General features: G+C 47.4%; 1 pseudogene; it reads right to left on the bottom strand.

Moving 5' to 3' along the window:
• Positions 1 to 16,158: 16,158 nt before the first annotated feature.
• On the bottom strand, positions 16,159 to 16,277 carry LOC118610596 (annotated as a pseudogene).
• Between the last annotated feature and the right edge of the window lie 5,968 nt (positions 16,278 to 22,245).

Genomic DNA, 22,245 nt, shown 5'->3' with positions numbered 1-22,245 from the left:
CCTCGGGCCCCCCAGCTGGCTTCTTTTCCTCCTGCTGCTGGCACTTTTCCAGCACGTCCCCATCGCTGAGGCACGAACACGCTCTGCTAGGATGCAGAGGCTCCGCCTGCATCAGCCTTTATTACGGCCTCATAATATCTTGCCTCCCCTAGCTGTGCGGTGCTGCCATTCAAATGCAAAGCGAGAGAGCGCAGCCGGGCATCCCTCCCCCTGACGGCAGGCGTGAGAGCGGGCGCCGCCTAAGCGGACTTGGGAGATAGACAGACGGGTTCAAATACCGTGTTCCTTATTAGCTGACTGTGACGTGTGACCTTGGTAGAAATTACCTATTTTCTCTGCCTTTATCCCTCCTTCAGTGAAAGAAGGGACAAGGGTACCGGCCTTTATGGGAGTGCCGTAAGGATTAATTAAAGGTATGAAATGCTGACCCCAGGGCCTGACACACAGAAATCGTGGCAAATGGCAGCTTCCTTATTTCTCATTTGCATATTCAGACAGAGTTTTATACCTAGAGAGACTTCTGCCTTACATATGACGTAAGTGTTACCAGAGTTGGCATCTCAGAAATTTTCTGATCTGTCACGGTACCCCAGATATCCAGCACTCAAATCCCTGGAGACTTTTCTAAGGACAGAAGACTCCTATATAAATGCGAAACTGTGAACTAGGAAGAATGGCGCATTAAGCTGTTTTCATTCATTAACAGCAGTTCATTTATCAAATCAGCTACCCCGTCAACTAGCAGGTTCCTGTCCCAATTCAGCCAACATACTCAGGACACTTATCACTCACGAAGAGCAAGGAAGCAGGGCTGAGCCAGAGCTGACATCTGGCTTCAAGGCGCCCACACGTGGATGTACACCCAACAATACAAGGGCCACCTCAGGCATGGAACTGTCGTGCGTGCATGCTTTGACGGGGAGGGAGTTGCTATGGGCTGAATGTCCCCCAAAAATCCACATGTTGAGATCCTGACCCCCACCGTGATGCCATTAGGAGGCGGGGCCTTTGGGAGGTGAGCAGGTTACGAGGGTGGAGCCATGCCGTGAAGACAAAATGAGACAATGGGAAGGTGGCTGTCGGTGAACCAGGAAGCGGGCCTCGCCAGACACCGAACCTGCCGGCACCTCGACCTGGGACGTCCAGCCTCCCGAACTGGGAAGCCAGCCAGTCTCTGCCATTTTCACTATCGCAGCCTGAATTAGGATAGGGGTATAAATCTCTCTGTAGAGAAGAAATGACATTTGAGCTGCGGTACTAACTCATTCATTCATTCATTCATACACTCACCCATCCAACATTTATTTATTAAATGCCAACCAGACACAAAGCATGTATTAGCTACTGAGCTAATTAAAATGGTGAACAAAATGAACACCGACTGTGCCCTCATGGAACCACCCCTGGCCCAGCGCGGTGACAGACACACACGCAGATGGACGTAAATTACCGTTGGGACAGGAGCTGGAAAGGAAAACAAGAGTCTTTCCTAAGGACGTAGAGCAGGGCTCAGCACATAATAAATAGCAGGACTCTCAGCTATTACTAGGGCCGCGATTACGTGTATGGATTAACAGACAGGACACTCGGGTGCAGGAAGTGTCACTGCCCAGTCAAGTGATCTGCCCGGGTTTCCAAGGCTAACAAACGGCAGGAATTGCCTTAAACGCATACAACCTGGCTCCAGAGTCACGCTCTTAGCTACACTAGTGCCTTTCAAATACGTACATGGCCTTGCGCTGTCTGGGTTACTTTGTGATAGTTATCAGCATAGTAAAACATCTCCCTGTTTCCATACAAACTATTCTACAACATTGTTTTAAAAATGTGCGGCATCTGTTGATGTAACTCCATGTACAGAACAGAGAGACTGGTTGGAACTGTTCGATGTCATAAATAACGCTATCACGAACATCTCTTTTATCTTTTGTTTCACCCCCAATAATACCTTCTTCTTGCTTAAGAATTACTTCTTATGAGGCAGGTCACTGTGTAAGACGCATACGTATCTTACGGATTTTGCCATGTGTTGCTAAGTTCTTCTTTTAAGACGCTGCAATAGTCTCCATCCTCACGGGCTTTTCGACTGCTTCTTCTCCTTGACCAGAGAGACTCAGCCTGTGGCTGCTTTTGAGATCTCACCCGCTGTGACTCTAACATCCTGCAGACTCTTTTCTATTGTTTCCATGAATTTCAGGGGGTGGGGGACGGTGCGCCTCCTCATGGAAACTCCCAGTTGACCTGGGCAGAGAGCAAGGCACTAAGCAAGAGGCTAACGTGGGAGAAAAGGGCCGCCTTGCCCACAGTCCGCACCGTATGACGAGACGCTGCCCCATATCTGGTTTTCTGGCCGGCAGCCTGGTGCCAAAGTAGGGGTCCGAGGCTTCAGCATAAGTAACTGAGGTCAAATTCCGATCAGATTTATCTTTAGATGAGTTACTTGCCGAGTCTCAGTTTCCTCCCTGTAAGTTATTATATATCAACAATATGGGTAATAAATTAGGAAGGATCTATTTCTCTGATATTAAAATGCGTATTTTTTTCACATTTTAATATCTCTGAAATGAGGATATGTCATGCAATCGATTATTTTAAAAAGTACACTGCTCCGTAGTTTAACTGCAAGTCATTTTTTCTTTAGTGGGTGTGGGAGGCAGAATTCTGAAAATGTCCCCACCCCAGGGACTTCCCCTCCCCCGCATAGCCCCGCCCCCTGAGTGTGGGCGGAGCTTGTGAATACAACGAAATGTCACTACAGTGACTGAGTTATGCTATATGGCCAGAGGGCATTTCCAAGTGGATGTCAGCTGATCACAAACACTCTTTAAAAGCAGAGTTTTCTCTGGCTGGTGGTGGGGAGGGGTCAAAGCAGATGAGAGATTTCAAGAGAACAGAACTCCCGGCTGAAGATGGCTTTAAGAAACAGGGGTTCGCTGCGCGGGCGGGAAGACAGCCAGGTCCCATGTCACAGCTCGTCAATCCGTCAGGGCCCGGGTTCCCTCCAGCTTCGGCTCTGGCACTCGCCTCCCTGCTCCGGCCACCGCGTGTCCTTGGATTATGAGAAAGGCTGCCACCTCGTTGCCGACACGCTTCTCACTGGGTTAACCTTCGCTGCGAGGAAATCTCAAAAGGTGCTTTTTTCCCTGGACACATTACTAAACAAACTCATCCTGTTGGTAAGGAAAACAGAGCACACGGATACTGACTAGGAAGCTAGCAGTAGCTGCGTAAACCCCGGCTACGCCCTGGGGTGGGGGGGGTGGGGGTGGGGGTGGGGGTGGGGTGGGGGTCGGAGAGCGAGAACCAGATCACGTCCCTCTCTCGACCTTTGTCTTGTAACCTGTCATGATTGTATGTCTCATCAATGGCTGATCCTAGATATTTGTTCCAGAGTCATTGTGACTAAACTCTCCTGGACGTGAATGCGTAAGAGGTTTCAGGATTTTTCAACTCCGTACTTGCTTTACTGGAAACTTTTTTTTTTTTTGGCTTATTAATGACAGAAATGATGATTTATCCTCCTTTGACTGTTTTCTTTCCATCGACTTCAACAAAGGTCTCAGAAATAATCGAACGCAAATAGCCCTTCAAAGCTTCTAGCGCCTCCCTTGAAGCCCCTCAGCCGGCACTTCTGAGAAAGACGGGTGTTCTCTCGTGGGTCGGGGAGACACCCAGTGCCGTGCAGGCCGGCGGGGGTTCTGCTCAGTATCTCTAAGTTATTCAAATGACAAGAATGAATTTCCGATGAAGAGAATGTTCTACCGCTTTTTTTTTGAATACACGAAAATTGTTTGCAGAAGTTACTTTCGGTCACATATATATTTTTTTCCCCTCAAAGAAGAGCAGAATATATCAAACAAAATTAGGGGCCAGCTTTCCACAGGGCATGGCTTTCACTTAATTTTGTAAATCGAGGCAAATCGTCGAGCATTTCCGAATCGAGGATGGGTCTCTGACTCCCACGTTTATTTGTGGCACCTGTTGGAATACTGGTCAAAACAGCGTCGCTGGGGTTGCGTGCTCACTTAGCGCAGGGGGACACACGTGGGCAAGGAAATCAGGCAGGTCTGATGACTGGAGAGCTGGCTTTGCAACTGAGGCACTGTGGATACAGTCACGCTGTTTCAAGTCCAAGGTGGGAGCTTATTATTGAATAAAACGGGGGGGGGGAGGTAATACCCATCATATAAATTCCTGCAGATTAAATGAGAATTTAGCACTTATATATATAAACATACACATACACATGCTGCTCTGCATTTTCTAAATTGTCCGCCAGGTACATGCATTATAATTATAATTTCTTTGAAAAAAAAGTTTATTTAAAAATGACTTCCAATGTCTCTCGCAAACCTAACCATGATTATTTCCACCCATTTAATGTTTTATGTCCTTTCGGTGGTAATGAAACATTGTTCGCAGTTTTATTTTTCATCAGGATATTAAAATACTTTTCCTGTCCATAAATTCATTCAAATATGTCAAGGAAAATTCCCTCCAGGAAGAGGTCGTACCGAGCGGAGCTGAACATATTAGAAAATATTTCTGGTTGCTTTGCAACGAGCTTCCTAAGAGGAAATGACTGATGGCCGCTTCTTACAGTAATGGTGCTGGGTACCGTGAGGGGCCGGGCTCGCAGGTAGAGGCGTTATCCATTACTGTCTCTCCAGTACCTGGATCTTGGGAGAGCAGGGGCCATCAGGATAAAATGTGGCATGCAGCCCATGTAAATCAAGCGAGAGGAGCGAAAACCCAGGAGACGTCCGCGTTGGCTTGGCTGGCAGTGCGCGCCCCACGTCAGCCAGGGACCTCGTTATGGCCTTGTTTACACGGACATGGGTACTTCATTCGCCCTGCGTGGCCATATCTTATTATGTCTTTAATGGAGGAGGGGGAAGCATTAGCTAAAATACAAACAAGTTCCGTGTGCATTTCGCTGAGAGGGATAACTATTTGTAAGCACAACAAAAACAGGTTCTTTTGTATAAACCGGGAAGACGTGGACTGAGAATCTGAGCCGTAATGAGAGGCGGTCAGGGAGGTCCATGTGGACGTCACAGGTGAGGCGAGCCGCGCTCGTGCAGAGCTGTCACCTTGCTCTTTCTGTGTAACCTCGCTGTAGCCGGGTGCCCTTGTCATGTTCTTTTTCATTTGCAGACACTGAGAAGCAGCCTTAACCTTATTAGGTTCGTTATTAGTTACCAGCCATGGGTAATTTCATTTTTCAGTTCATCTGCCGCAGCTCGCGAAGTCCCACATCATCGGTATTTTGATGTACTTGCCACGTCTCAAGAGTCGGCACAAACACAGCAGTCCTGTGTGGCCGTCACAGGGACAGTTACTGCCAGCTTCTCATGCTTGAACTGCCCTGGGGTTCGTTCACCCACACGCCAGTCACCACACCCTCTCTCACGGAGAAATACACACAGCAGTGGTTATAAACACAGAGTCTGGAGCCAGGACACCTGGCTTCACGTCACGTCTGCGTGACTCACTAGCAAGGTAAGCTCGAGCAAGTCTCTTCACTTGCCTGAGTTTGAGATGTGCACCTGCAAGTTGGGGGTAATAAAATAAACCTATCTCAACAGATTGTCGCTAGGATTGTATAAGGTAAGCATTTTTAGGTGCATATATGCATTTCATTTATAAGTGATACATAGGTATGTATACGTATGCATGAGATAAATTTTTATACTTTGCAGAGAGTATTTGTTTTAAATACACTAAATTTATCTCTTCTTCATGAATTGGGTTGTAAAGTCTTATCTAGTCATAATTACTCTTGAAAAATCCCTTGGGTCGCCTACAGAGGATGGAATTGTAACATCTCTTAAGGAATGTGAACTAGCTCCTTTTCCTTCCATCGTTGAACTATATCATGGTTTCATCGGCTGAGGACCAGGCATAGGAACTAATTCACGAATATAAGCGGTGTTGAGATATTTGCTCTCCCTGAGGCACGGAGACCCCTAGAAAAACTCCAGGAAACCAGATCTGGGTCCCCCATCTGATGCTCAGGCAGCCAGCATGTCCTAAAATTCTCTCTTTCTACCTCCCCCACGTGTAAGTTTTAGTTGCATGAATAGAGAGAGAGGGTGGTTTACATAAATTTCCCGGCACGGAGAATAAAGGAGAAACGTGACTGGCCACAGACGTGGGGCTGGGCTGCGTGTTTGCCGCGTGTGGTTTGACACGCCAGTTGGTCTTGCTTCAGGAATGTCTCCTGCACGTGTTAGGTCGCGGGCTGGTGGTCCTCAGACGTCAGCGTGGATGCGGCCCCCTGCACAGCCCAGGAGCACACTGCCCGAGGGCGGACTCGCTCTGCCCGCGGTTGGCCCTGGGACGTGGTAAGATGAAAAGCCGGTTCAGAACCATCGAGTGCTCAGGGCACGCTGTGGGTCCCATGCATGTCCATTCCTCACGATGGAAAGTCAGCAACGATTGCATTAAAATGAGAGAGGCTTCAGAGGAAACAGACGAGTACGGCAGATGTAGAAAGTTAGAAAGGTTTCAGTGACTCTATTTGGTGACACTTGCTTGCGTTGTCCAACAGTAACCCCAACCCCAGGTCTTAATTCCTAGTGTTTAACATACTGGCACTTCAAAGTTTGGGGGTTTTTTTTAAACCATTTTTTTTTGTTTTTCCAACCAGAAAAAGAACACGAGTAAGCATTGCATTTTTTTTTTATATATATATATTCCAGACAAAAATCCCAACATGAAAAGAATTCTTAAGATGACAGCAGAACTAAACACAATGAGGCGTCCTGGACGGGATCCTGGAACAGGAAAAACACAATAGAGAAAAGCTGGTGAAACGCAGCTCGGGCAAAGGGCTCAGCTGCTGGCGGCGTGCCAACGCCGACTGCCGAGCTCCCGCGAATGTGCCGCGGCCATGTGACACGATGCCATTTGAGGACACTGCATGAGGGGCGTGAGGGAACCCTGCTCTCTCTGCACATTTTCTCTAGATCTAAAATCACTCCACAATTCCAAAGGCCGTTATCTGAAAAAGGTAGTACGGCCTGATAGTTATGAGCCTGAGTTTTAAGTCAGCTCAACGTCAGCCGGGACCTTGGACCTGCATCCTGAGCGGGCACAGCCCTCTCTGGCTGTGTGGACGTGAGCAAGTTACTCCACTTACCGGGGCCCCATCTGTTCAATGGGAAGAATACCAGGACCCGAAACTTGAGCTTGCGAGGGTTAGATGAGTCGACGCCGTGCCTGGAACATAATGAGGTCACATCGACTGGTGCCCGTTCTCAGCCTCAGCTGGTTGCTTCGGTTTCTTCCCAAGTGAAATGGGGACAATAAGTTCCAACCCTCAAACTTGCTGGGATGAGTGAATGCCATAAACCAAGTAAACACTCGGCGTGGCGTCAGCACACAGAGCTATTTAAATAGCCCTCGGCACAGATTAAGCACCCAATAAATGGTGGCTGTAATTAGTGTCGTTAATATTAATAAAAGCGAGTGGGTGACCTGCCCTCATTCTGGCTTGGGAAGTGACAAGGATTCAGATTTGACCTCACTGGCCCCTCCCCGGCTGCTGCTCCATAGGCAAGTCTAAAAACGGAATGCCGCGGCCGTCACAACCCCAGCTCCTCATTTTTCCAGGAAGCAAGAAGCATCCCGGTTTCAGGGATCTGATTGCAATGGACTAAAAACATAACCCAAGCTGACCTGCCCCCACCCCACCTCACTACAAGGGTGGCCATTGTTCGTGGGACATGCAGGTGAGGCTGACTCTGGGGACTGACTCGTGGGACCAGGGTCCACCTCCGGCCACTCCTTGACTGTGCTCGTCTCCACGGTGGCTTTACTCTCGAGCTTCACACGAGGAGAAACACCTGCTGAGAGCTCTGAGTGCTGGGTCCCCACTGCTGGGAATCCACAGGGAAAGAATGTCCCTTTTTCCTTGAAATGTGAACCAAAGTCCAGAGCCTGACTCTTAAGAGACCAACAAGGTCAAGTCCATCCCAAACCAATCACGGGGCGGGGGCGCAGGGACTCACTGACCTGCTCCGGCTCAACCCGCTGCCATCCCCGGGGGCCGAGACCCGGCAGGGTACGTCCCCAGGGAAATTTCAGACACCGCAGCCCAATGATAGATGCTGCGCTGATTATAGCATATGTTCACTATAATCATGTGGGTTTTATAACTGATGATCACAGTTGGCTCGGCAGATGCAGAAACTTCAGGAAAAGTCAGACACGCAGCTCCCCTTTCCCGCCCCCTTGGGGGGCGGCCCTGCACATGCGCAGAGAGCTCAGCCCGGGAGGGCCTAGAGTTAGGTTCCATCCAACGTTTGTCAAGCACTTACTACGTGCCAGGCACAGTGCGAGGTCCCTGATTCTGAATTATTTACATGTAATTAAAAGAAACAATATATTCTATGGTGAGCCCCTCGATTTTTTTTTAAAACAGCTTTATTGAGGTATCATTGTCATACCATAAAATTCACCCCTTTTAAGTGTACAACTGAGTGATTTTTAGTAGCTTTACAGAGCTACGCAGCCAGGACCAGATTCAGTTTTACAATATTCTCATCCCCCGTAAAGATCCCTCATGCCCACGGAAGTTAATCCGCATTCACACCCCTCACCCCAAGATACGGTTCGCAAATCCACTTTCCGGCATCATAGATTTGCCTCTTCCGGACATTTCGTATCGATGGACTCATATAATGTATGGTCTTTCACTTAGCATATGGTTTGGGGGGTTCATCCTCGAAAATGTCGTAGCAGGCATTACTCGTGCGCTCTTTTTCATTGCTGAATAGTATTTCCTTGTTTGCTGCCCCACACTTTGTTTATCCATCCATCGGTTGATGGACATTTGTATTATTTACCCTTTTTGAGTATTATGAATAATGCTGCTATGAACATTTTTTGTGCGAATGTACATTTTCGTTTCTCCCAGGTAAATACCTAGGAGTAGAATTTTGGGGTCATATCATAATCATTCCCACATTTTACTAAATGAAACTTAAAACACTTACTGCGCACCCATTTTTTCTACAGGCGGAAATGTCCAAAACTAAATCAGTACTGCTTGAAAATTTAAATCAAGCTTTCGCCCCAAATCAGTTGTATTCTCAGTATTACACACGTAACTCTAATAAAGGTTAGAACCTATATGGACCAGTCTTTCGACCAAGTCATATAAAAACAAACAAACAAGCCCCGACCACTGAATGGTAACCAAACGTAATTACGTAAACAGTCCAACCTGTCTGTATCACTCAAGGAGAATTTGCAGTGATCTAATTTATATCCCACAATACTTCGCAAAATCTCCCTTTTCTTTCTAATTTCCTTCTCCCCCATTTAAAAAAAAAAAGAAAGAAAGAAAGAAAGAAACTCTCTCTTCACCCAATGCACATGGCATGTTTCGTCTGCCCCTCTCCTCCCTTGTCCTCCGGCACTCTACAGAGTCTCTGTGGTTTATCCCCAGATGGATAGCATGTGAGGTCCCAGGGACACGGCCTGTATCTTCAGTGCCAATGCCTGGTTCAGAAACATAAACTTCCAACCTGCCACTCCATTGAAATGCCTATGAAACTTTGTCAAGCCAGTTTCTCAAATAGATTAGAGTGGATTTAGCTTTAGTCTCGAGCAGGGTATTGGATAGGCCCGGATGGGCCAGGTTATGGTGCAGTAACAAACAGGCCCTAAATCTCCGTGGCTTATAACAACTACAGACAGGGAAGCTCTGCTCAGATCCGTCGCGCATGGTGCAGACACCTTCTCAAACACCACCACCTCCACGTCTCGGCGACAGAGAGCGTTAGGGGGTCTGGCACTGGTAGTTAAACGCTTACCCTGGAAGTGACGCATATCAGTTCTGCTTGCTACTCGTTGGCAAGAGCCAGTTGATGACCCGACTCAATGACAAGGAGGCCAGGGAGAGTCCTGCCCCACGCTCAGAAAATGGGACAATGGGGTACGTTTTACAAATAGGGCTAATGACTGTCATGCTGTCAGTTTCCACAAAACGCCTGCCATTTGTAAGAATGTGGGTGTCCATGACTAAAATGTTTTTTAATAAAAAAAAAAAAAACGAATGCATTTCGGCTCATTGGTAGGTTCCAGAAAACTTGTGTGTACCCCACATATTCATGTATCATATTTAAATTTAAAATGTTAGGGGGAAATTCCTGATGTAAAGGAAAATATTGATGAATTGTTTTTCTACTTCTTTTTAGAGAATGATTATTTTCTAAATGAATACTCAAGCTCTGGGACGCACCCTGTCATTAGCACAGTCGACGGATCGCAATATTCTGTGACCAACTATTTTCTTTAAGTTGCATCTCGAAGCGCCGGGAACACATTTTGGGTTCACATAACTGGGGAGCCTTCGGTTGAGGCTCTGAACACCAAGCATCTGAGCCGCCCCCGCCCCACCCCCACCCCCGACAGCTCCCGGACTCAGCACCCACTGATTCGCATGTGGCAGAAGACGGTATGTCACTCCTGGCAGCCCTCCCAGAAGAAGAGGACGTATCTGTCCCAGAGTCCCCAAGAGTCACCTCTACCCGAATCGGGGCACATCCATGCCTCGGCCAGCCACAGAAGTCAGAGGAATAAGCATGCACCCCAGACTGCGAGACCAACGATGGAGAAAGAATAAAGTCCAGAGAAAAATATGGGTGTTGTTTGAAAAAGGGAGACTGAGGAACATTGCCAGGCAAGGTGATCGGTGTGCGTCCAGGACCTGATGTCACGGGAGGAGTCTAGCTCTCGACCGTAACGTTGAGCCAGGGTAAGAATGTGCGCTAACTCATCTTTGAGGTATAAAACTCTTCCCTGTGCCAAGCACGATGCTAATACCTGCTGCAAATGAAAACCATAAAAGACGCTTACGGAAGTTTATTGTTCTTAAACTTCAAGAGCATAGATTATCATTGTGGCATAAATTTTTAAGCCTCCTCTTTTAAATCATGCCAAATAGGAGCGAAAATTATTTCACCTAGATTATCATTTCACCGTGATGTCTTGACTTGACACAAGCCATGGATAACGGCTCAACCCTCTTGCCTTTTAAAACAATCATCAGAAATTAAAGTCAAGCCCCATCCGACAGAGAAAATATTTATTTTGGTTGTCTTCAGAGAACCGAATGTGAAGGTATTCAAACCATGGTCATTAGACCCCAATTTACATTTCCATTTTTATGTTTCTGCCTGTGAAACTAATTCGGTCTAATCCATCTCTTCTACATGATTGGGAAACCTTCAAAAGATAAACACCGACTGTTGGGAAATGTCGCCACAGGAGGAAGCGATTCGAATTAATCTTATTACGTATCACCGTTCGCGAGCAATGATTTATTTCAGTCGCCGGAAAAGGAGGATTTTTTTCCCCACGCCTCCTTGCACTGCCGTTTGATACCGTGGCTGGCCCTCATTGACAAGAATCGTTTTAAGAAGTGGAAAGAGCCAACGCCAACCAAAGCTAACAGTTGCTGTCGGCGTAATCACGGCTTTATCCAGCCGAATTGGAGACCATTTTTTATCTGAATCACACTTGAAGACACGGTATTAGAGATCTTAAATTAGTACCTATTGTCTGAGCGATGCTCAAGGCTAGATAAATATGAGAAACCTCTACTTACGCACGTATTTTAGGTGAGACGAAGGGCAGAGTGTACTTCGCGAGAAGGTAGAACGCCTGGAACTTGGTCTGAACTCGACCACTCTTATATTAAATCGTATTAGGAAAGCAAACGACATCAATTTCTTCTTATTTAAAACACGATCGAGACATCTACTCTCTTAACGGCTGGCTCAGACAACAGGGAAAATTCACTGCACCGAGGAAAGGAACAAATTGAAGGACAGCGTTCTGGCGTCAGGGAGGCTTTCTGTGTTTTAAAACTCCTTCGGGTGCTGTGTGGACAGGGAGCCCTGGCTGGTACCTCTCGGCTTCCCTTGTGACTCCGCTCCAGGGGCTCAGAATTCAGGCTCACCAGCTGCAGGTGACCACGGGACTGACATCTGAGTAATTTTGGCCACCGGGTCATGTGGGTGAATTCGCAGAATGATTTTGTGTGAACTTCAGGAGAGATTAGGAGAACACAAATTGATCATTTACGAGTGGGAGTTGAGCAGATGTTTTCGGAGCGATCTAAGGCAGAGAAACACCAGGAAACCGAAGTCCAGGGACTGGGCGTTTTTATACCAAAGCGATCCCGGATTCGGAGGGTCTGGCCGTTTTGACGCTCTAATAAATCTCCCCTTCTCTGTGGCCATATGGAGGAACAATAACCTGGGAACATAACTGGAGAGGAATGTCGCTCTGTTTGTCCAGCGTCTCCCTCCTCCCCCCCTCCTTATTCCCAGAGAACTTTCTCTCCCCTCATGCTCGAGATCGCGCAGTGGCCGCTTGGCCTAAAACCCACCTGTGGCCACAGAGATGGTCTGTGGCCCAGATGAGCCCATCGGAGGCCTTCCCCCAGGTCTTCAAAGTGGAAAGGAAGGAAGGGGGGCAGCGGCTAAGGAACCCCGTCTCAGGTAACCCCGTCTCCCCTCCGCGGGACGCAATGGCAGGAAGCAGCTCAGCGTATCAAACAGCGACTCGCTGAGGGCCCGCCTGCCCGAAATCCATTTACCCTTTTCCAGATGAATCGGTTCACCAAAATGATGTTTCTTAACACTCTTTACGAGGTTTATTAACTAGCACTGGACGGCACGCTTCGAGAACATCTGAAGGTTTTTTTCTGCCATGTTTTAGTTGAAAGTTGATTGTTTATTCAGAGCAGCATTTCGGGGACATTTGTCTTTGTCCCTGCAGCTGCCGCTCACCCAGCCGTACGTGACTTATATTTTATAGCCCTTTTTAAACCCGTTACTAACAGAAGCCCGAGCCTCCGCAGACGACCTCCAAACCCCCCAGCGGGGCCTCAGGAACGCAGGATCTGTCGTCAGAAAAACCCCCGATGCTTCTTCGCCGCTTCGCTGAACGCTCCCTCTTTCTTCCGGCCCTAACCGAAGCTCGGCTGTAAGGCGTGCGAGGGAGGCGGGTGTCCTTCTGGTCTTCACGGCCCCTCGGAACCATTTCTCCCCCTTTCTCTGTGAAGTACGGGCCACCTAATGATGCCACCTGATACCGGTCCTTGTCGCCGTCTCCTGAAGCAGGCCGCTCCCCATCATTCGGCGGAGACGGTGGCCTCGGACCTGCCCCCTCATGTCTCCCATCGACTCCCTCGGGGCCTTCGGCAGCCGCCTGGCCGTGCTATCTAGCCCACCCGCCACTCTATCCGGTGACCTGAATGCACGATGGTCGCCCCCACCCCCACCTTTACCTGGCTCAGCCTCTCATCCTTCAGGTCTCTGCGTTAGCATCTTCCCTTTCTCTTCTTTGTAAATGCTATTGCGATGAAATTCACATAGCGTAAAATTAACCATTTGAGTGAATGGTTTGGTGACGTTTAGTCCGGTGCGGTCACGATGCTGCACAGCCGCCGCCTTGAGGTGGCCACATCTCACCTCCTGCCCTTCAGCAGGCTCTGGCCAACCACAAGTCTCTTCAATTTCTCTGCATCTGCATCTGAAACGCCCTCCCTTGCGACAGGCCTTCTCTAAAGATCCTCAGAGAAACCCCTGCGTTCTTCCCTGGCCTCCGACGCTCACTGGTTCTTCTTGATTGAACATATCACTGTATGAACCTCTACGACTTACATATATGTCTGTCATGCTCTCTAGGATGTGAGCTCCATGAAGCAAATGCCTTATTTTATTTTATTTTTCTCTGTTCTCAATGCCTATACCTGCTTGGCACATAGTAAGCCCCACAGATTATTTGTCAGATGAATAAAAACAATACCATGACATAGTCTAGTATTAGGATCTTTAGGTAGATGACAAAATTAAATTAGAACTAATTAAGGCCAAAATAGGCAAGCAAATTAGGTAGATATCAGCTTATTTACCAACTGAGAGAGTGTCTCACAGAAGCAGATCTCAGTCGAAATTACAGTCTCCAACTATTAGCTACATTTTCCCTTTCTAAGTGTGTTTCTTTAGCAGAAAGGTGGAAGACATTACAAAACCTCATTAGATCAGCCAGGAAACAGTTAGAAAAACAGAAGCCATACCAAGTAGTCCCACGGTGGGAATTTATCACGGGGAATTTGTGATACTCCAGATTTACCAGGTCTTGATGATACGCAATCATGGAGGTCCTGGCACCTAGTTAGCGATCAAAAAATAGAAGCTACGAATGCAAAAAAAAAAAAAAAGATTAAAGATATTGTGCCTTTAAATCGAGGGTTTTGTTTGTTTGTTTTTGTTTGGTTGTTTGGTTTTTGTCATTTCTATTGCTAGAACCTGAGAGAGAATCCTTTAGAAAGTAAGGAAAGGAAAACAATAAGAATTCAATCTGAAACTCAAAGGACTTTTAATTAAAATGAGGAAAGTTGGGGTGAAGAGGGGGATAACAGTTATCTGCCTGACCCATTCTTTGCTTCTGAAAGAAAACTAGTGAGCGTTTCTGTTTAAGGGAGAAGAAGAAAAGCCAATTTATGCCATCGGATCCAGTCATTATTTCTGTCTCATGGCCCCTGGTGAGCATCTGGTGTTTTTATTGCTAGAGTTCATCACTAGTGCTTACTCAATAATTAGATAATCCCTACAGCAATCTACTGTAGTCCTGCCTAAAAAGGACTTCTTATTGCCTCTCTACATATGTCAATAGCTTTCATAAACCATAATTCAGTAAGATATTGCTGGCATTAGAGTTTTAAGCAATTAATGTTAGTCGATACGAAAGCTAAGAGATTGATGCACTTGGGCTTTTTTCTCTCTCCATACAATGAAGACGCTGAAACTCTATTTGTTTGAATTAGTTCATCAGCCTTTGAGGTTTGTCATTTAGCTGAAATGACAATTACTATCGAATCATTATCATCATTTTCTGATCATTCTTCTACAAACCTAACTTCACATGGCACCGTGTGAGACCTTGACCTTGTGTGATGTTAGAGCCCATGTTTGTGTTAAATGCTAGTAGAAAATAAAGTCTCCAGGGTGGGGACAATTCGAGTAGCTCCAAAATATCCTGCAGTATGCCAGTAGGGGAGATGCCGTAAAGCACAGTGATTACCATTACCCCGTCACGGTCTTTTGGATTAAAATATAGACAAGAGCACGCAGAGACACCCTAAGCCGCCATCTTTGCCAGGATGTTCATCTCGGTCCTGAGGGCGTAAAGACAATATCATCTGCCCTGATAAAGCATCTTGCAGAGAGCAACATCCTCTTCTCCAGACCTCCTGGAGCAGGCATTGTGGATCGCCTCCTAAGCTCCTCCCACCTCTTCTCCCGTCCTGATAGGAGCCTGGTTTTGTTCAGATGTCTGTCTCTCTTCCACTGCTCTGGGGAGGGGGTGGGGCAGAGGGTGAAACCGCCCAGCCCCCAGGCGCACTGCATTGGTGCCAGAGACCGACTTCGGAGCTGGAGTGGGGCTTACGTGTGGCCAATGAGACATGGAGTGGCATCTCTTGAGAGACTTCTAACATGGGTTCACTTGTTTCCCAGGAGGAATCGAGAGGGGAAAAGACGATCTCTCCCGGACATTGCGCGTCTTGCCTGAGATTTCTGCAGCCATTTTGCTGACTGGCGTGAGCGTAAACTGATAACGAAAGGTGGAAAATGGAGCAATGATGAAAAATTAGCTAATGACCCTGAAAACCTCCAAAGTCGCTATTAAGCGAGAAAATCCATTTCTTTATTGTTTAAGCTGGTTTGGGCTGGGGCTGCTCACAGTTGCAGACGAAGCGCCATGAGCCAACATCTGAACTTCAAGCACCATTCGCTTTTTATGAAACAGCATTATCTTACTTTGTTTTTCTCATACTCATTTTAGCCTTCCGATGAGAAGATGGACTTAATTTATTCAACTGTGACTACGAAAGCCAGTTCAAACTTCTCCTCGAAGCCTTCCTCAGACTGGTTCCTTTTCCTGTGTTTTTATAGCAGTAAGTACCTACATCTACCAGAGCAGGTATCACTATTGAAATCATCTCTTGCCTGTCTCCCAATATCACTTGATTTTTTTTTTTTTTTTAGGCAAGGTAACCATTGGTTGACCTCACAGATTGCAAGGACCTTGTCGTCTTATAATCCCTAATTTTGTTTTTTGTTTTTTTTTTTACACCTACAGCACCTGGTCTTCCGAGGTGGTCTTCTATCCAAGCACGAGCCAGGCCCGATCCTGCTTAGCTTCCGAGATCAGACGGAATCGGGCTTGTTCAGGGTGGCTTGGCCGTAAACCCAATATCACTTGATTTTGACTGCCTTAAGGTCAGACTTTATCTCTCAGTGTCCCTTAGATTATTGGGTATTCCCATGGTCCCCATGACTTAGGAGGTTCTCAAACATTATTCATGAATGAATAAATCGATGAACGAACTGCTCACAGATATTCATAACTCTTCATGAACTCTTTCTCACCTCGCTTTTTTCACCTTTTTCTAGCATAATACCAACTCTTCCTAATCATGGCTACCTCCTCTACACAAAAATGAGTCATTTTACCTACACTTATTTAAATCTTCCCAAAACACCATGAAATGGTACCCAAAATATGTGCTTCATTAAGTAAGCATTATTAGACCTCAAAGAAACCAGCAAAGGCCCCCAACGTGCCCCAAAGAATTAAAGCTGAAATGACTAGGTCAGCGTTTCTAATAACACATTCCTCAAAAGAATTATTTTTTATGATGTGAACAGGTGTGTAAGGAGCCCTATGGTTAGGTAATGTAGATAACACTTTTAACAAAATGTAAGCAGTTTCTTAAGTGCAGAATTGCTTAGAGCTTCCTCTACGCCACTGTCCCTTGTGAATCTCCAAGAGCAGGTTAAAATATGAGTTTTCCGAAAAGTCTTTAAACATATAATCGATTTTCTAAGGGACAACTATTAATACATCACCACAATTGTTAATGACACAGTTGTAGATACACTGTTCTAGATCAACTGAGCCTTGAATATGATACCCAGCTATGTTCCTATTTGAGGGAAAATGAGAAAGTGAAAGAAAATTAGAAGTAAAGTATTAACTTTACACATAAAATCCTTATACATTTGTATGTTGTGATACCGTTAGGCTTTAGTTTCAGTTTTGCGAGAATCAGACTCCTGGATCTGAGAAGGAATCTTAAGGATTAGACAGAGGAGTGATTATTGACGATGCTGTATTCATGAACCCCTTTGAGAATCCGAGGAAACGGCACACGCTCATCCCAGAAAGATGCACCTACACACGCACAGACACACACACACACATGCACACGCACACACGTGCACACACGCGCGCGCACACACACACACACACTACAAGAAGTTTCCAGACTCCCTGATGAACATTGATGGGCTCCAAGTTCTGGATGTCCTGTCCCTAATCTGCTATGGCCATTGGACAGATAGAAAAAACTGGGACCCAAAAGTCATACGATGGTTGAGGTCAAAGCCAAGGTAAGAACGTAGGGATTCTGGGAAACTCTCTGCCCGCTTTCGGATTCCGTCCAGCCCCACATCAGTTTGCACTCCGTCGGGCTCTCTCCTCCTCCGGACCTGCTGGCGGAGGGGCCTGAACCTGGCTCGGGCGACACTGGAGACAGCGGGGCTGGTAAGTGTTTCTTCCCAGAGCCCCAGACTATTGCTTCCGGTGTAATTCCCCACGTGTGTCATACTCCGATCATGCCACCGCCGCCATAACTCATTGTCTGGCACTCGTTCCTGCCTAGCGAAGTAAATTAACAAGCAGGTCGTGGACCTCCCATGGCATGCAAAGTGCAGATACGTAAGGACTCAGAAGCCTGACTTTGGCCATAAATTCCAGAAGATAAAAGGCATGAGATGTTCTTAGCATGCTTCTCTTTAAACGAGTGTGATGACTCTTGCCGAGAAGAAATTCATAAATAGAAAATATTGCTAATGATAATTGCCACCAAAGCTTTATTGATGTTTATAGATAGAAATAGAAAATCATCGTGTGTAGACATTAAACGTTTTGATATTTATTTATGAAGATTATCCATAAGAGTTATGGACAATCTTATGAATGCTAATGAATGAAAATGGCATGCATTTACTCAAAATGTAGACCATAAAACTAATTTATTAAGCGGAACACAGGGTGCTGCTTCTCCATCACGGACTGACATTCCCAGATTACCCGGGAACCCCAGCTCGGGGCGGGAGGGGGGGAATTTTCATGCCCATGAGACACCCTTCAAATGAAACTCGGTCCTGAGCGCCCCTTGGCCATGGCAGCCTGCCTTCCGCCTCCGCGATGAACACCCATTGATTACCAACCACGTGCCAGGCACTGTGTGTGCAACCTTTGCACTCAGTCATCACAGCACCCAAAAGAGATAAATAGTTATCACTCTGCTTTTACAGACGAGGAAATGGACAGAGTGCTCCTGGCCAGCCACGTGACCAATAAGTGCCGGAGCCTGGCTTTGAACGCTTCGCTGCTTGGTTGCAGATTCTAAGTTCTCAAGCATTACACACCCTTCTCCTTGGCGACCACTGGTGTTGCCAGGGCCCAGTGCAAGCTCCTGGGTCACTTTGTTATTTCCGCTATCTCTGTGAGTCTAATCGGGCATTTTTGCTGAAAGATATTCTTTTCAAAAGCCAAGCTGTTACTGAATCTCCACTTTAGTCGATCTCTTCATCCAATATTCATCATTCTCCGGCTTTTCTTCAGTCATCCACCCCTTTGCCATACGTATGTATGGATCACTAAAGACACTATGCCAAGCAAAGTTGAAAACGTGGCCCCTGCCCTCCGGAAACTTGGAATTCAGAGGAGGAAGCAGCAGTGAACTAATGAGCGCAGTGCCCAGTCTCCGACGTCAGCATGCGGGCGGCGTGAGCAGAGATGGACCTACACAAACCGCGCTGTTTATAGCACGGGGTTCCCGAAGGAAGTTCTGCTTGCCTAGCTGGGTTTTGAAAGCGGGTAGGAATTAGCCGGATAGAAATCCGTTAGGGCCTGGGGTTAGGGACAGGTGTTGCAGGCGGAGGAGAACGTACGTGGCGGTTCATCAGCAGGCGTTACGGGACGGGTTCTCGGATTATAAACAGTTCTGTCTCTAGGGCGAACCTTGGCTGTGAAGACAGGAGACCCTGGGTGTGTCTGCGAATGTGGATGAACGAGCCGTGGTCACCCACGCCCCAGGGTGCTGCCTAGAAGTTCATGCTGAATTCCAGCTTCCCCGGGAATGCTGTCTATCTGTCTGTCCATCCATCCATCCATGTCTCTGCCTCTCTGTCTCTCTGTCTCTCTGTCTCTCTCTCTCCCTCCCTCCTGCCCTCCTCCCTCTCTTTCTCTCTGAGTTTGTGTGCATCACACATGTTGTACGTGTTGGGAATGTATGTGGCGTGTCCATCTGTGTGCGCGTGGCCAGTACCTGCTGGAATACGTCTCCGCTGCCCTAGCAGAGGGCTCTGCGGCGTCCCATAAGCCTCGCCTTGCTTCCTCCTCCTTTGGAGGACGAGCCAGGAAGCCACCTTCATGGTCGTGCACACCCTCTGCCATCGGGCTGTCCCTTCTCCCTTCTGCAGAGAAGCGGACGGGATGAGCAGACTCTGACAAACACCAACGTAGAGTCGGCGAGGGTCCCTGGGTCCCCTCCCGTGTGGCACGTCTGCAGCACCAGAGAAGACATCCCTAACATCCCTCTCCGCTCAGAAGTGACCTTTGCTTCTTTAACCTTAAGTAGCCACCAAAGGATAGAAAGCAACTGGCCCATCGATATCCCCAATGAGACAAAACGACCCGACAGCAAATGTCCCTATATGCTCCGAAAGTGTGTGTGTGTGTGTGTGTGCACGCGCGCATCCTTTGGCCCCGGCAGCCCTGACCCACCTCCAGGGACTTGGACGTGTACTTGCGTCCATCCTCACGAACAGGCGAGCGCACAGACCGCTGAGGAGAGTCACCCTCAGCGGGGTGCCACGATATCTGCATGCGGCGTGCACGTGGGGACCCGTGCATGTGGCACCGCCTCGAGCTCCGTCTCCTGCAGTCCCCGGCCTCTCTCTGGATTCTACCGAGGCGCAAGTCCGACGCAAAGGGGAGAGACGTCCTTGGGCTGGGCCAGCAACCCCAAGCCGCTCACTGCCCCGTGAACCCTGCCCCTCCTCCCGCGCGCTGTTCGCCTTTTGGAAATAAAGCCTTTCACGGGGGCGAGAACACAGGTACCTGCTTGAATGATTTTCTAAAAAATAAAGAAAGCCAAAAAACGGAGGGGAGTCAAAATTTTCATTGAGTCACCCATGCCTCTGGAGGAGATTCTTCTGAGTATGAATTCACACTTTTCATGAAAACCGCAGAAGATCTGGTGTCCTCTAAAAAGGTTAAGAATCCCCGATTCAGAGAGAACTTTGGAGAGCAAAAAAAAAAAAAAAAAAACCAAAAAATTCTGCTTCTTCAGGAGAAAGTGGATGCGCTTATGTCATCTCTCAGATAAGTCTGATGCTAATTGCTCACTCAGGTACGCGTCCCTTCCATCTGACACCTCTGCTGGTTTCTGATGTACCTGCAACTTTTGTGATTTTACTACCCATGCAAAGTGGCACTTGCTGCCTGCAGCAAAAGACACGAGCTATTTATTGCCTCATTTTACAGATGCTGCTGGAGACCGCATTTAACAATACAAATATCGCAGAATTGTCTCTGGGTGTCACAAGCTGCCGAAGTGTAGCCTGATAACACCGTTCGCCAGACTCTATGCTAATGATTTTACACACATTCCGGGCTTAATTAGACGGGGCTGAAATAGGAGCGGGCTTTTTTAGCAGTCACACCCTTTCGTCAATAGCTGGACGGGAATGTTTATCTCCTGCTTTGTAACTTATCTGGCCACGTATATATAACTGCCGCATTTTATTACCGAAACGAACCTTAACATCTTACCCCTATGGTATGCAAAAAATGCAGTGCCACAAGCAATTCTACTTGGGATGGAGAGGCGCCCCAAAATAAATGCAAGTTAATCTTTTACCTGGGCATCCATTTTTCACTCCTCGGGAAGACACACACACAACCCCACCTGTAACCCTCGCTTTGTGCTGAGTTAGCTCTAGAAAGATCTGAAAGGTTGTGGGGTGCAGGGGGCGGTCTGCCAGAAAGGAGAGTCGGGGAAGGAGGACCAGGCTGCCTGAGAAGCCTTGGCAAGCCGCCTCGTCTCTCTGTGCCTCAGTTTCCTTGACTTTAAAATTGGATTCTAATGACTTCAGAGGGTTCCGACATGATGATTAAGTGAAATCGAAAGGTTCAGACTCCTTGGACCACAGCTCGCCCTTCTGGGTGTTTACGAGGAGCCTCATCTCTGCAATGGGCCCAGTACAGGCACGTCCACGACAGCGGGGTCAGGTGACTGGGTACAAACGCAGCATCTGGAAGCATGTCCAGCTGTTGGCTGCCACCATGTCCCCTTCCGGAGGCTACTATAATGACAGTGTTGAAACTGGCCTATTCTTGTCACTATAATGACAGTGTTGAAACTGGCCTATTCTTGTCAATCTTCTTCAGCTATCGATTTTGTGGACTTCCGTGCATTTTGGACCTTTCTTTACACGGCCATTTATTGTGCAGGGTGGAGGGGCAGGGACAGAAAGTCAGACAAAGGAGGAAAAAAAGAGGAAAAGAAAAAAGAATGGAAAGGAAACCAGTGAGGGGACACTGAATTATTTTACGTCTTTTTAGTAAGAGGCCTTTTTCTTCCTTTCTCCGTCCTCTTCCTTCTGGAAAATGTCCATCCCTTTAGGCCGATTTAAACTGCCCAATCACTACAATGAAGCTAAATAAAGAGAAGGAAGATGCTCTTTTTATTATTTTTGACCAATGATGCTCTGGTCCAAACATTCCCAGGAGGCCCAAGGTCCTCGGTCCCTCGCTTTTAAATAAAACTGCAACACTTCTGCTTTCAATCGGGAAGGAGTCAAGAGGGTCTGGATGTAAGGAAGAAGGGCTGCTAGCCAGTACCTGTCCTCACCTGTGGTCATGCCAAAGGCTAATGATAATGATGGCGGTAATAACGACATCCGGGCCCAGGAGTTACCGGTGGTCACTTGCCTCCAGCAAAGGGCTTTAGCCCCCCTGGCCCCTCTGCCTCTCACCCCCGTCTGTCACCCTAAGGAGTTGATATCTTTCTTCATCTCACGCTAAGCAATATTGTCCCTCATCCTGGAAGATTTGGTGCCAGCCAAAACCTACCTTGTTCCA

The sequence above is a fragment of the Rousettus aegyptiacus genome, unplaced genomic scaffold (genome assembly GCF_014176215.1).
Source record: "Rousettus aegyptiacus isolate mRouAeg1 unplaced genomic scaffold, mRouAeg1.p scaffold_m13_p_12, whole genome shotgun sequence".
Lineage (NCBI taxonomy): Eukaryota > Metazoa > Chordata > Mammalia > Chiroptera > Pteropodidae > Rousettus > Rousettus aegyptiacus.
Note: the sequence above shows the minus strand (reverse complement) of the source record. Positions and strands in the feature narration are given on the sequence as shown.